Below are 15,803 nucleotides of genomic sequence, written 5' to 3' on the forward strand. Positions count from 1 at the left end.
AAAATTATGGCAGAACTTGGAGTAGGGAACATGGCTATGAAAAAGAAGTCCAAAGCATCCACTGATGAGAAGGAGCTACTGGCAGGTTAGTGTGTAGCGGTAAAAAAGAAGTCGATTGAACTATGAGCCACTGCTAGAGGGTCAGCGTGTTCACAGGAAGGCAGAGGAGTGTTTTCTAGACATGGCAATATGAATGGGGTGGAGATTCATTATGATTTGATTATGAAATGTCCCCAAAAACCTCATGTGAGACAATGAAAGGATGTTCAGAAATGAAATGATTAGATTATATGAGCTGTGACCTAATTAGTGGATTCATTCATTTGATGGATTAATAATCTGAAATATGACTGCACTGGGTGGTGACTGTAGACAGGGCATGGTGGGAGGAAGTAGGTCACTGGGGCTGTGTCTTTGGGGATTTTATTTTGTCCTTGTTCTCTCTCTCTCTCTCTCTTTCTCTCTCTCTCTCTCTCTCTCTCTCTCTCTCTCTCTCTCTCTCCCCCCCCCTCCCCTCCTCCTATCTTTCTCTTTCCTTTTTGGTTGCCATGAACTGGGCAGCCATTCCCTTCCACCATGATGTTCTGTCTCAACTGAGGTCCAGAGCAATGGAGTTGGCAGACCATGGACTGAATCTCTGAAACCATGATCCCAAAACAAACTTGACCTCCTGTAAATTGTTCTGGTCAGTTATTATGGTGAAAGTGATGAAAAGCTGAAAACCACAAGGTTTTCCTCCTAAAGTGAGTAGATGAGTGGTATGGACTGAATTGTCCTCTCCTCAAATTCTCCCCACCAAATTCATATGTTGAAGCTTTAAGGCAAGATGGGATATTGGAGATGGTTCTGCAGGAAGATGGGTTTCTGGATGAACTTGGACAAACTATCTTTTCTCCTTCCCACTTGTAATTCTCAAAGAACTACAGAATGTGCAGAATGTATTATCCTGAGATAAGAAGAAATTGTCTGGAACAGCCTGGTCTTTGTCCTCAGTCCTCTGACAACACAATGTCCTACAATGCTTTAGTTAGTGATCTTAGTTCCCAAGGAGATAACACTCAGAGTGGGAAAGCATACATCTGCTTCAGGGGTCCCTCAGCTACTAATAAGAGGAGTAAACACAGATGTAGCCCTGTCTGTCTTGAGATGTTTCCCTGAAGCTTGGGACCCAGCTTTCCATGAACCAGAAGCTCCTGTTTATCCTTACTGCCTATATATGAGTAATAAATGTGCTCTCTAGGATATGTTGCACAAGGGTCCTGCCTCACTGGGCTCATACACTGTTGATTTTGTGGCAACACTTTCTGCCAGATTTGGTGAGGTATTTAGAGTTCTCCTAGACCTAGGAACCTTAGCGAAATTGCCAAGGTGTTTAGAGTTCTCCCCTGGGATGGGGAGGTGATACATAGTGAGTACCTCCCAGGGCTTGGTACAGGTGCACAGGTATTTATGCCTCACAGGGTTCTTTAGCAGATAATTAGGATTAGAAGAAGTCATATGGTCAGTATCTCGGTTAGAGAATTGGTGCATTTATAAGAAGAAACAAGAGAGAGCTTTCTGTTTTTCTCTGTGTCATGTGTGGACATAGTGAGATGCCCGAGAGCCCTTACCAGGAACTCATTTGGTGGCAACCTTGATCTTAGACTTCCATCTGTCACAATTGTGAGAATATAAAATGTCTGTAGCTGAAGATTCCCCGTCTATGATGTTTTGTTATGGCAGCCTGATCTGACTAATATGAGTGAACAATCAGTGCTTCTCTGAGGTCATTATTTGTAGAATTTCGATCAATAACTCAGTGCTTCATAAAACTATAGGGACCTTGAGAAGGAGGAGGGAACTGAGATGCTAGATTATATTTCTGGTGAGTACAGCACGCTCACCAGACTCACCTGCAGAAGTACATACTCATTTATGACACTATTTCTGTTATATATATCTAGCAAGGCAAGAAGAGGGAGGGGAAAGAGTGATAAGGAGACAAAAGGTGGAAAAGAATAACTAGATCTACTCTCATCTGCACTGTGATTTGCCATTTCCATCTGCTATGAATAATAATACTCACCACCTACACACTTTGCAGGTTGTTGTGAAAGTGTATTAGAAATAATGACTTTGATCTTCTCAGATAAAGAGGTCGTGTTTGCACAAAACACTGTATTAGCTCAATCATGGTAAAATTGGCTTTTTGCTTTCAACAAGGCCAGAATTGTTACAGGTAGAAAAGTCTGCATGGAATGAATTATACAATTAGGTTCTTCTTAACATGACTGAAAAGAACCCAATTTATGCCTCCAGAAAGGAATAGGCAGGCTCTGGAAATATATCTCAGAGCCACAAGATGCTGTTCTATTTTTACAAAACGAGCAGATAGCTGGAGCTCTGTGGAACTGCCTGCTAGTTTTGTCCTATGAGACAGGCACATGAAGGCTTTTTCTTACTGTCTGAAGAGGGAGCAGAGAAAAAGCGCCAGGCCTTTCAAAATGACTGCTCTCTTCCTTCTCTAGGGCTCCCCCGCCCACCCCGCAACATACTTTGTACTGATTTCAGGGGAAAACTTAAAACAGCTTAACTGGCATGCCCACCAGCTGCTCAGGTTAAGTCCTATGCAGACATGAAGCCAACCAGCAATGATTAGCTTAGTGTGATCTGAAGGAGGCTTGCTGCAAAAATATCCCATTTCTATCTGCCAAGATCTGGTGGTGCTTTGAATGAGACCTTCCCTCCAGAAGGTGACTGGCAAATTGCTAATCTATACCTGAGAAGACAGCACGTTAGCTCATGAGTCTTTCTGAGTTCCTGTCACTATATTGGCCTTGAGGACTTTTAGTAAGGAACTCTATTCCACACAGAAGGCTTAGGTTTTCTTTTGAAGAGCTTGTAATCTATTTGAGGAAACACCACACATAACATGACTTTAAGCTTCTCTGTATTTTAATCATCTTTGGTCAAGGACAATATCATAAAACGCTTAGACTCTCCAGAGCCTAGAACTTGGCATACAGAGTGGGATGCATCGAAGTTCAAGCCAAAAAGCAGAACCTGTAGGGATTTGTTCTAGGACAAGGGCTCACACAATTGTGGGGCTGATGAAGTGGTCCCTGTAGGGCTGGGTTTCCTGTCTGATGGTGATGGAAGTCCTCAGGGATGGTCAGGAAAGGAGAATAGCCAGCAGGCTGCAGTCCATGAGCATGCGATCCTCTGGAGATAGACTAAAAACTGTTCTGAGAGCATGTGCCGGATACTTTACTTCATTCCACCTTGTGAACTTCATAAGATTCTCCCTCATGGTTTAATCAGAAACATGCAGGAAAGAGGACTGGGGCAGCTGTGGCTAAGCCTAACAAGCAGACACACAATGCTATCACCTGGGTGATGAAGCAAAGGTCATTGGTTATAGTTTTTAAATGATGATTAACCTTAGAGCAAATATCACGGAATGAAAAGCATTAAAGGATAATTGTCTTGAGTGATATAGGTAAAAAAAGAGAGATAGAAGATGGGCCAAGGACAATCAGACAAAGGATACCGTAAGGCAGGTCTTTAGGAATAGATACGTGTATAAAATATGTAATTTGAGAAAAGCGTCCAGGGCTACAATCAATGATTTGATAAAACAGAAATAGCGACTACTTGCTCATTTACTCATTTATTAATTCCTTATATAGTTAGCATGTCTGATATTCAGGTACTGAAGGATGATACTAGAGAAGAAGGAAAAAAAAAAAACCAAGACCCTGGACTAGAAGGCTACCTATGGATCACACCATGTCTTAACAGAGGATCCCAACTTAACACACATGCCCCTCCTACCACTCTTTTTTTGATGCAGCTAGAACGAATAATATTCTGCATAATTCCCCTTATGCAAGTCTCCACAAGAAGCCTAGACTCCCAGGTCACCTCCTCAACACTTCATTTCCTGGACAACATTGTTCATTTTCTATTCTACTTCCAGCCTCCATCCCCTTCTCATTCTTAAAATCATCCTATCCTTAGAGTTCATAATCCAATCATGCCCTTAAACCCATCCATAGATCCCAATCTTAAAACCTAAGATATCATCATCATCATCGAAGCGCTCATTTTGTCCACAGTCTCATCTTCATGAACTACTCTTTGATCTCCCATCTTACTCTGTAACTTCAGCAAACCTTCCATCACAATGTGATATCCCATCAACTAGTGTATCCTCCTTTCCACCATACCTTTGACCCTCGATGACCTCTCCCCTCTCCTTGCCCAGATAACTCCATAGTCCATCATTCCAGACATTCCTACACACACACTTAAACCTTCACCTTCTCTCTTTATCATTCTCAAGAGGAGAGATCATAATTCTGAACAAAAAAAAAAATTTCTCTAACTTCCATGCATCTGTGCTCATTGTGGCTGGAGAAAGCCTTTCTCTGCACTAACTGGTCTCACATCCTTGACCCTGAAATCACTTGGAAACCACCTGGTCTATTAATTCTCCTTAAAATCGGAAGATGCCCATTTTATCGCTCATTTCTTTTATCTCTTGTTTTCTTCAAATCTCCTTCCTTTCTCTTTGATTCTCAGCTGATGATCAAGAAATCAAATATTGATTGCCAAAGACTCCCACACCATATGTGCCCACTACTAACACACATTACTGTGTATATTCTTCTGCTCAGTTGAACCATCCCAGCTCTGATCAAAGTCAACATTGTTCCAGTGATTTTTCTGTATTACTCCTTCATTCATTCCCAACAACATCTAGGCAGGCAACTATTTCTCCCATTCTGAAAAACTAGCAAACAAACCAGTAAGCACTTCCTAATTCTGTTTCTCCATCTAGCCTGGGACCATCCCTCTATTTCCTGTGGCAGCAGAACACCTAAAAAAAAAAAATGCTCATGGTTTCTTAATCAGTTGCTTCTAAACCATTTCATTTGGGATCTGCCACCACCACTCCACCAAAGTTGTTCTTTTCTGGGCCATTGATGACTTCTCTGTTTCTAGGTCGAAGACTGGTAAATCTCCATGCTTGTCCTGCTGCATCTATCAGCCACATCTGTATGGGTCACCTGTTCTCCTTTTGACTTTTTTTTTAAACATGACTTCCAGGGGCTTTATATTGGCTCAAAACTTACCACATGGTTCTTCTTCTCAGTTTTCTGGGCTGGGTCTTTTCCTTCTTGCAACTTCTTATTTTTAGAGTACTCTGGAGCTCAGGAACTATTTTTTGCTTTTTCATTCTACGCTCATCATGGAGGCTGAAAATTTGATTGAGAATATTTGCATCTATGTTCATCAGGGATATTGGTCTGAAGTTTTCTTTCTTGGATGGGTCTTTGTCTGGTTTTGATATCAGAGTGATATTAGTCTCATAGAATGCATTTGGAAGGGTTCTCTCCTTTTCTGTTTCATGGAATACTGTGAGAAGTATTGGTGTTAATTCTTCTTTGAAAGTCTTATAGAACTTGGCTAAGAAAAGCCCATTTGGTCCTGGGCTTTTCTTGGTTGGTAGGCTTTTAATGGCATTTTCCATTTCGTTACTTGCAATTGATCTGTTTAAAGTGTACATAACCTCCTCATTCAGTTTGGATAGGTCACATGTCTCTAGAAATTTGTCAATGTCTTCTATATTTTCTATTTTGTTGGAGTATAAATTTTCAAAATAATTTCTAATTATCTTCTGTATTTTAGTCATTTGAGTTTTCTCTTTGTTAGCACGGCCAGGGGTTTATCTATTTTATTTATTTTTTCAAAGAAGGAACTTTTTGTTTTATCAACTTTTTCAATTGTTTCTTTTGTTTTGATTTTATTGATTTTAGCTCTGCTTTTAATTATTTCCTATCTTCTACTGCTTCTAGTGTTGATTTGTTCTTATTTTTCTAGGGCTTTTAGATACAGTTTTAGGTCATTTATTTGTTGACTTTTTATTCTTTTAATAAATGAGCTCAATGCAATAAACTTTATTCTTAGTACTGCCTTCATAGTGTCCAGAGATTTTGATATGTTGTATCAGTGTTCTCATTTACCTCTAAGATTTTTTTAATTTCATTCTTGATTTCTACTATACATTAATCATTCAATAGTGTATTATTTAGTCTCCATTTGTTAGAGTAGCTTCTATTTTTTTACTTTATCGTTGATTTCTAATTTTATTCCATTGTGATCTAATAGAATACAAGATATATATTTTTTTATTTTGTTAAGAGTTGTTTTGTGGCATAAAATATGGTATATTTTAGAGAATGAGCCATGTGCTGTTGAGAAGAAAGTATATTTGCTTGTTGATGGATGAAATATTCTATATATCTGTTAAGTCTAAATTATTGATTGTATTATTTATCGCATACAAAAACATTAAAAAGATAGTGCACCACAATCAAGTGGGGTTCATCCCAGGGATGCAGGGTTGGTTCAACATACAGAAATCAATAAATGTAATACATCATATTCATAGACTTAAAACCAAGAATCATATGATCATCTCATAGATGCAGAAAAAGCATCTGACAAAATACAGCACACTAGAAAAACTAGGGATAGTAGAAATATACCTCTACATTGTAAAAGCTATATACAAGGCCAGCATCATTCTAAATGGAGAAAAATTGAAAGCATTCCCTCAAAAAACTGGAACAAGGCAAGGATGTCCACTTTCACCATTTCTATTCAACATAATCCTTGAAAGTCTAGCAAGAGCAATTAGAAGAAATAAATTAAAGAAATGCAAATACGTAAAGAAAAACTCAGACTATCACTATTTGTGGATGACATGATTCTATATCTAGAAGATCCAAAATATTCCACTAGAAAACTTCTAGAACTAATAAATGAATTCAGCAAAGTAGCAGGATATAAAGTCAACACCCATAAATCAAACACATTCTTATACATCAGCAATGAATCCACTGAAAGAGAAATTAGAAAAACGACTCCATTTACAATAGCCTCAAATGAAATAAAATACCTGGGAATCAATCTAACAAAAGAGGTAAAAGACCTTTACAGAACACTAAAGAAAGAAATTGAAGAAAATTTCAGAAGATGGAAAGATCTCCCATTCACCTGGACAGGCAGAATTAATATTGTTAAAATGGCCATACTGCCAAAAGTGTTATACAGATTTAATACAATTGCTATTAAAATCCCAATGACATTCTTCATAGAAATCGAAAGAAATCATGAAATTTATTTGGAAAAATAAGAGACCCAAATAGCCAAGCAATCCTTAGCAAGAAAAGTAAAGTAGGAGGCATCACAATACCAGACCTTAAACTATACTACTGAGCTACAGTAACAAAAACAGAATTGATTGGCACCAAAATAGACTTGTAGACTAATGGTACAGAATAGAGGACAAAGAGACAAACCCACATAAATACGGTTATCTCATAGTAGACAAAGGTGTCAAAAACATTCACTGGAGAAAAGATAGCCTATTCAACAAAACTGGAAATTCATATGCAGAAAAATGAAATTAAACCTCTATCTCTCATGCACAAAAATTAACTCAAAGTGGATCAGTCTTAGACACTAGAACAGAGACCTGGCACCTAACAGAAGAAAACGTAAGCTCAAATCTTCACCATGTCAGCCTAGAACTGACTTCGTTAACAAGACCCCTAAAGCGCAAGAAGTAAAATCAAGGATCAATTAATGGGATGGATTAAAATTAAAAAGCTTCTTCTCAGCAAAGGAAACAATCAATCATGTGAGGAGAGAGCCTATGGAATGTGAGAAAATCTTTACCTCATGCACCTAGGATACATAAAAAAAAAACTTAACACCAATAAAAAAAAAAACCCACAAAAAAACCAAATAAACCAATCAATAAATGGGCTAAGAAACTGAACAGACATTTCACAGAAGAAGAAATACAATCAATCAACAAATATATGAAAAAGTGTTCAATATCTCTAGCAATTAGAGAAATATAAATCAAAACTACTCTAAGATTTCATCTCACTCTAGTCAGAATGGAATCATCAAGAATACAGGCAACAATAAATGTTGGCGAGGATGTGGGGAAAAAGGTACACTCACACATTGCTGGTGGAAAGCAGTATGGACATTCCTCAGAAAACTTGGAATGGAACCACAATTTGAACCAGGTATCCCTCTCCTCAGTTTATACCCAAAGGACTTAAAATCAGCATACTACAGGGACACAGCCACATCAATGTTTATAGCACCACAATTCACAATAGCTAAACTATGGAACCAACCTAGGTGTCCTTCAATAGATGAATGAATTAAGAAAATGTGGGAGATATATATATATATATATATATATATATATATATATATATATATATATATAAAGAACGGAAATTCTGGCTTTAGTCAGTAAAGGATAGAGTTGGAGAATATCACGCTAACTGAAATAAGGCAATCCCCCAAAACCAAAAGCTAAGGTTTTCTCTAATATGCGGATGCTAATTTACAATAAGCGGGGTGGGGCACTAGAGAAGAATAGGTAGAGGGAAGTGAAGGGAGGGAAGGGGATGTGGGAATAAGAAGGATAGTAGAATGAAACAGACATTATTGCTTTATGTATATATGTCATATATATCTCTCTCTATATATATGTCATATGAATAACTAATATGATTCTATAACATATACACTCAGAAAAATAAAAACTTATATTCCATTTATGAATGATATATCAAAGTACATCAAAGTACATAAATGTATTCTACTGTCATGTATAAGTAATTTAAACAAATTTTAAAAAGTTAAAAAAATCTATATGCTAACAATGCATAAATGGATATGACCAGGATGGACCTCTCCCTAATAATAGGAACTCCATTGCCCACTTACCCTGTTCACTCGATGTCTTACATACCTTTTCAATCTTGGAATATACAAAACTGGACTTGATTTATCTTCTCTCACTCTATCTGCATTAGATCTTACTTTCCACGCTGGTTGTTGGCCATCTCCTTCTGCAAGTTGCTCATGTTACTACTTTGATGGGATCCTTGAGCGCTTCTTTCCATCATACCCCATTTTTAGGGGGTACCGGGGATTGAACTCAGGGGCACTCGATCACTAAGCCATAGCCCTAACCCTATTTTGTATTTCATTTAGAAACAGGGTCTCACTGAGTTGCTTAGCACCTCATTTTTTCTGAGGCTGTTTTTGAATTTGGAATACTTCTGACTCAGCTTCCTGAGCTATTAGGGTTATAGGTGTGCGCCACTGAACCCAGGCATATCCCATTTTTGATAGTCAACAAATCCACTTGTCTCTCCCCTCCAAACACACCCAGCACCTAGCACTTTCTTACTACTTTCTATGTTGGTCCAGGCCATCTTTTACCATTGTTATTGTGTTTGCCTCCAAATCTTTTGGCTCTTGCTTCAACATGAGAGCTAGATCACATCACTTAAGCCAGATCACATCACTCTGTTCCTTGAACCCTTCTCTCCAATCACTTCCCATATCAATTACAGTCACAGTCTAAGTCTTTGCACTTGTTCTCCAAGTTCTTCATCATATGGCTCCCATTAACTTTTGGATCTCATTTCCTACTCTCTCTCTCCAGTCGTAGGTTTTATGTGGCTGATCCTTTTGTTGGAAATGTTCTTTCCCCAGATATTTTTATGACTCACTCTCTCTGTTCCTTCAAGTTTTTATAGACGGTCATCTTATCTAAGATGGGTCCCCTAACACTATGTTTAAAACTGTGCTATCCCCCAACTTCATTTCTCTGGTCTTTTTTTTCTGTACTACTTCACACTTTTTTAACATGTCATAATTTACTTGTCTATAAACTGTCTCACCCATTAGGATATAAACTCTTTTGCTTATTGATGTGTTTCATGAATCTATAATAGTACCCTGGACAACGTAGGTACCCAATTAATATTTATTAAACGAATGAGTGAACAAGTGACTACATCTCTGTATTTTTTAAGATAATTTAGTATATGATGTTATGGAGACTCAGTAATTATGAATGCAAATTGATTCTTACCTACTGTGGTTTTATTTTCAGTGATTGTTGCATCTTCTGGAAGGCTCCTGCCAAATATCTAGAAAATTCATTTTCTGATAAATCATATGAAAATAAAGTTTGGGTAATTTCTACATTCTGTGTTTACAGAGGAACAATCTGACTCAACTTAGAGTCTTACAAATTGTTAAAAATTGTCCAGGTTATTTGTTTTATCATGTTTTCATGCTTATGGAAAATATCCTCTGCAATATTGGCTATCTTTCCAGAAGCACAGAGGGAAAACGCCAGGCACAAATACAAAGACTGCTCAATTAAACCTAATGTGCTTTGCCGAAGCCTGATCTCAATCGTTTTCCTCAGCAACACTCAGACTGGCAAATAAAGATGTTTGCATAGCTTGGCGGCTGCGCAGACCGAGCATAACAATAGATCTTCAGAAAACTGAGAAATGACAGATCTGAAGAGCAACATACTGAGGAGAAATTAAAGTAGAACAAAATATTGGCATCTCAACGAGGAAGCATAAAAATAAGTAAATAAATGTTGCATTAGGGAGATTGGATGCCATATTTCCATGGAATTAAAATATGTGTTTGCAGTATAATTTTCTCTTCTGTGAGCTCTTATTTGGTATTCCAATATATGAGTATAATCAGGCAGAAAATTGATTTTCCTCTCTTCTTCCCTCCCTCCCTCCCTCCCTCCCTCACTTCCTTCCTTCCTTCCTTCCTTCCTTCCTTCCTTCCTTCCTTCCTTCCTTCCTTCTAGAATAAGCTTTACATGCTCAAGAATCTAATATTACTTGCTATTTACCATCCATTGAATACGGGATTTATGGATGATGGGCATAGTCTTAGATTGGCCTCAGCCTCCAGATTTTACATGCAGTGCACACTATATCAAAATTGACAGGAGTAAGTTGTAACTTATACATCCTATCCTATGGTGGGGACGGTCAGCTGTCAGCTTAAATTAACACACAGGCACACACACATCGAATTCAAAGAGAAAAGCTGCAAATGTCCTAACTGATGTCTTGTTTAAAGAGTTCAAAGTAAAAGTAGACAAAGGGAAAACAGGAGTTACTCTAGTCTGTGCCTCAAAAAACAATGTGAATATCACAACAGGACACCACAAATCTACGGGGTGTGCTCCAATGTGTACATGTGGATGCAGTGGTCTAGCTTGTAACTCAGGTGTTGAGCATGTGAAATTAGTATTTTAAAAAGCTTAAAAATTGTTTTAAAAATATAAATATCAATGAACTAATAAATAAACAAGTGAGAGAAACATAAACATTTCTTAGAGAAGAACTCCAAATAATAACTGTGGAAGGAACAAGGGAGATTAGAAGCCTTTAGCATTCATCAGTAATGGCTACCAGAGTCGATTGAGAGGGAATGAGGTTTTCTCCTTTGAGGAGTTGCAGCTGGTCAGCCACTCTGGCAGGGTTTGTCCAGAGCTGTGCTAACAAACCAGCTCTTCAAAAAAAAAAAAAAAAAAAAAAAAAAAACAAGTTCTGAATTACAGCATTTGCCAATTATTTGCCAATTTCCATGCTGTCTATTTTCCTACCACAGCCAATTCCAGCTATTGACATGATGTTCCTGAACACTGAGGTGGGGAAAGGTGCCCAGAGTCAACTCCTCTGAGAAACTCTGAGCTGCTGAGCCCTCGGAGGCTGCCTTGGGCACCTCCGGGAGGTGCTACCATGCACAATCATGTGCCTGATTTGCACAACAGGAATCTAAAACTGAAGCTGCAAGGTCAAGAGTAATTGGGCTACACATAAATAAGAGTCTGGGAAAAGGCCTAAAAATGTTTTTCTTTCTTACTCTTTGGGCTGAACTATCATCCTTCCAAAATTCATGCCTACCTGGAAACTCAGAATGTGACTTATTGGGAAATAGGGTCTCTGCAAATGTGATTAGTTAAGGGGAGGTCACACTGGACCACGGTGTACTCATAATCCAATGGCAGGAGTTTTATAAGAATACCATGTGAAGACACAGGAGAGAGTGATTCAAGGCCCTGTGATGAAGGAGGCTGAGGACAGGGTCAGGCACCTGCAAACCAAGGGACTCCATGAGTTACTGGCAAGTATCCAAAAGGTTGGGGGAGCAAGGAAGGGTTCCCTCTCAGAGTCACCTGCGAACACCTGGACTTTAGACATCTGGCCTCTCAAACTGTGTGATAACACAGGGCCACAGAGTTTGTAACAATTTGCTAAGGTAGCCACAGGAAACACACACACACACTTTCCCCTACTTTTATGTGCATCTTAGAAAAGGGCACCTAAGTAAATTAGCCAGGTTGGAATATCATTATGACAATGATTTCCAAAAGATTTTCTGATGACTTAGGCATACATTCACCAAAATGAAAAATCAATGTGAACCTAATCTCGACCTGTCATCAGACTCCTGGGTTCTGTCATCAGTTTATTCATAATCTCCCCCATGCAGCAGAGCTACTTGTTTAGTCAGGAATATAACAATTCCACGTGAATTTCCTATCGTGTAGCTCTTCGCCTATTCCGTGACTTCAGAGGGAATACGATTCACTCATTTTTACCTCCGATGTCTGACCTAAATAACACTAACTTTTTAAAAATCTGAAGATTTGGTGGGCAGAAGATGGTGAAGTAGATCTGGACAGCAACCCTGGACCTCTCCTCAGCCCAGAAAGAAACCAGAGAAAGAACAGCTGACCAGAGAAGTGGGTGACGAGTAACTGAAACTCAATATCGGACGGTTTGAAACTTGGAGGGACTTGGAGTTTGGTGACCAGAGCAGAGAATAAGGACACAAACCTCTTACCCAGAACCCAGAGCAGGGTGGGGTTGGAGGAGGAATAACAAAGAGAATAAAATCACAGAACTGGGCAGCAGAGACAGTGGAAGGGATCAAGCAGTTTAACCCAAGTGGTGGACTGAAGGCTGTGCGGGGCTTGGCAGCCATTTTGTAGAGTCCACAGCTGGCCATTCTCCCTAGAAGAAATTAAATCAACTCAGCTTCTCTGGCCTTCACATAGCAATAAATAAAACCACAGGGAATACCTCTGAAGTGGGCTGTCCCAGTAAATCATCTAGAAGGAAGTTGTAGAGGAATGGTTTCCAGGTGAAAGCTACTGAAACTCACTCCTCCTTGCTAAGCTGACCTGAGAGCTCATCACTGCAGGGAGCGCCAACCCAACCCAGCAGGCAAAGACAGGCCACCTGACATCCTATGCCCTTCAAAGGCACAAGTACAATCTTGGTGAGCTGAACCAGGCAGGGTGGAGGCTTCTGTACCCCAGACAGCCTTCAGAAAACCCCCACCTACAGGCCCCACAGTTTCAGAACACTGCCAAATGCTTAGACAGCACTGCTCCAAAGAAGTCCTGGGAGGGGAAGAGGTGCCTACGATTCACAACCAGGGGCAGTGGGAGGTCAGTGGGAGATGGGCCAACGAACACTCTCGTCCAGTCACAGGAGTGGTACCCCATGATCTATATCAGTCAGGGTGGAGGCATCTGCCCCACAGATCCCCTGCAAAGAGCTTGCAATCACAGGTCTCATGCTTATACTCACCATGTTCTGTGCTGCTTTGAAGAAAGCCCTGTGGAGAGAAGCAGGCACCCAGTGTCTCACAGCCATCATATGGTGCCCCTGGAGCCCTGCATCCTTTGTCACTGAACCCAACAGAAACAGCCAGCATGGCACCCTTTAAGCATGCACGTTTGGGCCCCTGGGCTGACAAACAAGAACCAGCTGGTAAGAAATCCAAGCTACTAAAGAAATGTCTCCTGCTCCCCAGCACCTCTAGGAGGATCCACGGCTGTAAGTCCCAGAATTGCCCGTGCCCTCAATTGTCATTCAGGCTCATAGAACCACAGAAGTTCCTGAGTATAACCCCACACAGCTGTCAGAGAAGCTCACACATACACAACACTATAACCCACAAAAGGGGCTTACAGAGTAGCACCCAACCGACACCAGCCACTGCCTGATGTGACTAGATACCAGCTCACGGACATGCCACCCGTGCCCTGCACCCAACACCGCATCAAACAGACTATAATGTCTCTATCTTAGACCACCGCACCCTCCACACTGTGAAAAATACACAGGGTGACCCACGCAACCCACACTAGATTTAACCGTGCTGCATACAGGAGACTTTTCTTCAGGAAGAGACACAAGACTGTACCCCCTATCAGGAAGTAGCTTGGCTCCTAAGTCACAGACAACTAGAGATCTTCTCCTCTGATCCAACAGAAAGCTAGTAGGTACCCAGACACAACAAAGATTGGAGGGGACTCCTAGAATTGTTTTAGAGGTGAACGGACATGATCACTACTTCTACACACAGGGAAACAGGAGGGGAAAACAAGGGGTGCTGGAAGTTTTTAAAAGATCCCAAATCCCAAGAAAATTCAAACCAGGAAGACTCAATAAAATTTTCTTCACCTCAGCATGAATTATAAGTAGCTTCAATGTCAATATTGACTATATATATATAAATAAATCTAGAGATGTTCCCCTGCTATTCAAAATTGCTCCCTCAGTGCATTGAATTATATTTCTTCTAGCATTTTAAAGCACTGACTAGAATCATTCTATCTCCTAGCTCAGGTTTATGCTTGCTCCTCTTAGTTCCTCTTTTCCCTCTCACACTACCTGCTCTTGCCTTTAGTGTCCCCACCCATTTTTTATTCTTTTTACCTTGGTTTAGATTATTTTTTTTCTATCTTTTTTTTCTCTTTATTTTTTCTTTGTCCAGTTTTTTCTTCTACCCTTTTTAGCCCCCATATAATGTCATAGTAATTTTACTGTCTTTGATAACTAAGTTCTCAGTCTAGTCCAGAATGGTAATACAATTTTAAACCTGGATTAGAGAAACTGTGGAGAGCATTTTCAACAGGTTTGTCTCCCCTAAGACGTATCAATATGTGGCTTTGCTCTGAAATGATTGTATTTAGTAGGGGTTAGTGTTTTCTCTCAAAGTGGTGCTGATACTGGGAACAGTAGAGGATATATGTTGAGTAGGGTATCAGTCCCTGAATATTTACCCAGCCTGGGTCATTTAAGAGAAAGAATTTGGGTCTGGGGCTGGGGCTGTGGCTCAGCATTAGCTCACTTGCCTGGCATATGTGAAGCATTGGGTTCGAGTCTCAGCACCACATATAAATAAATGAAATGACAACAACAACAAAGAATTTCACTGAATAATTCCTTGCATAAAAGTAAAAACAATAATCATCTCAGCAGATGGCTAGACATAAAAACAACATTAAAAACAAGGGAAGAAACCATCCCAAACAGCCCACAACAAACACTTCAACATCAGATCCCATTGACGCCACAGTGGAGGAAATGTCAGAGAAAGAATTTAGAAAGTTCATAGTTAAAAGGTTCAGTGAACTAAAAGATGTGAGGGACGAACTTATAAAATATAGGAAGTGAAAGATCATTTCAATAAAGAGAGATTTTGAAGAAGAATCAAACAGAAATTCTGAAAATGAAAGATTCAATAATTCCAATTAAAAATCCAGGTGAAAACATCACCAATGGATTAGAACACTTTGAAGGTAGATTCTAGGCCTTGAAGACAAAGTATATAATAATGAAAGTAAAGCAAAAATAAAGAAAAGATGTGAAAAGACCATGACCAGAATATTCAAGAAATCTGGGATAACATTAAGAGGCCAAATATAAGAATCATTGGCAGAGACAAAAGCTATGAAACACAAACTAAAGGAATGCAGAACATTTTGAATGACATACTATCAGAAAACTTTCCAAACCTTATTATAGCAACTCAAACGTAAGAGGCCTTTAGAACCCCAAACAGGCAATATCAAAAAAGATTCTCTT

The sequence above is a fragment of the Callospermophilus lateralis genome, chromosome 13, assembly GCF_048772815.1.
Source record: "Callospermophilus lateralis isolate mCalLat2 chromosome 13, mCalLat2.hap1, whole genome shotgun sequence".
Lineage (NCBI taxonomy): Eukaryota > Metazoa > Chordata > Mammalia > Rodentia > Sciuridae > Callospermophilus > Callospermophilus lateralis.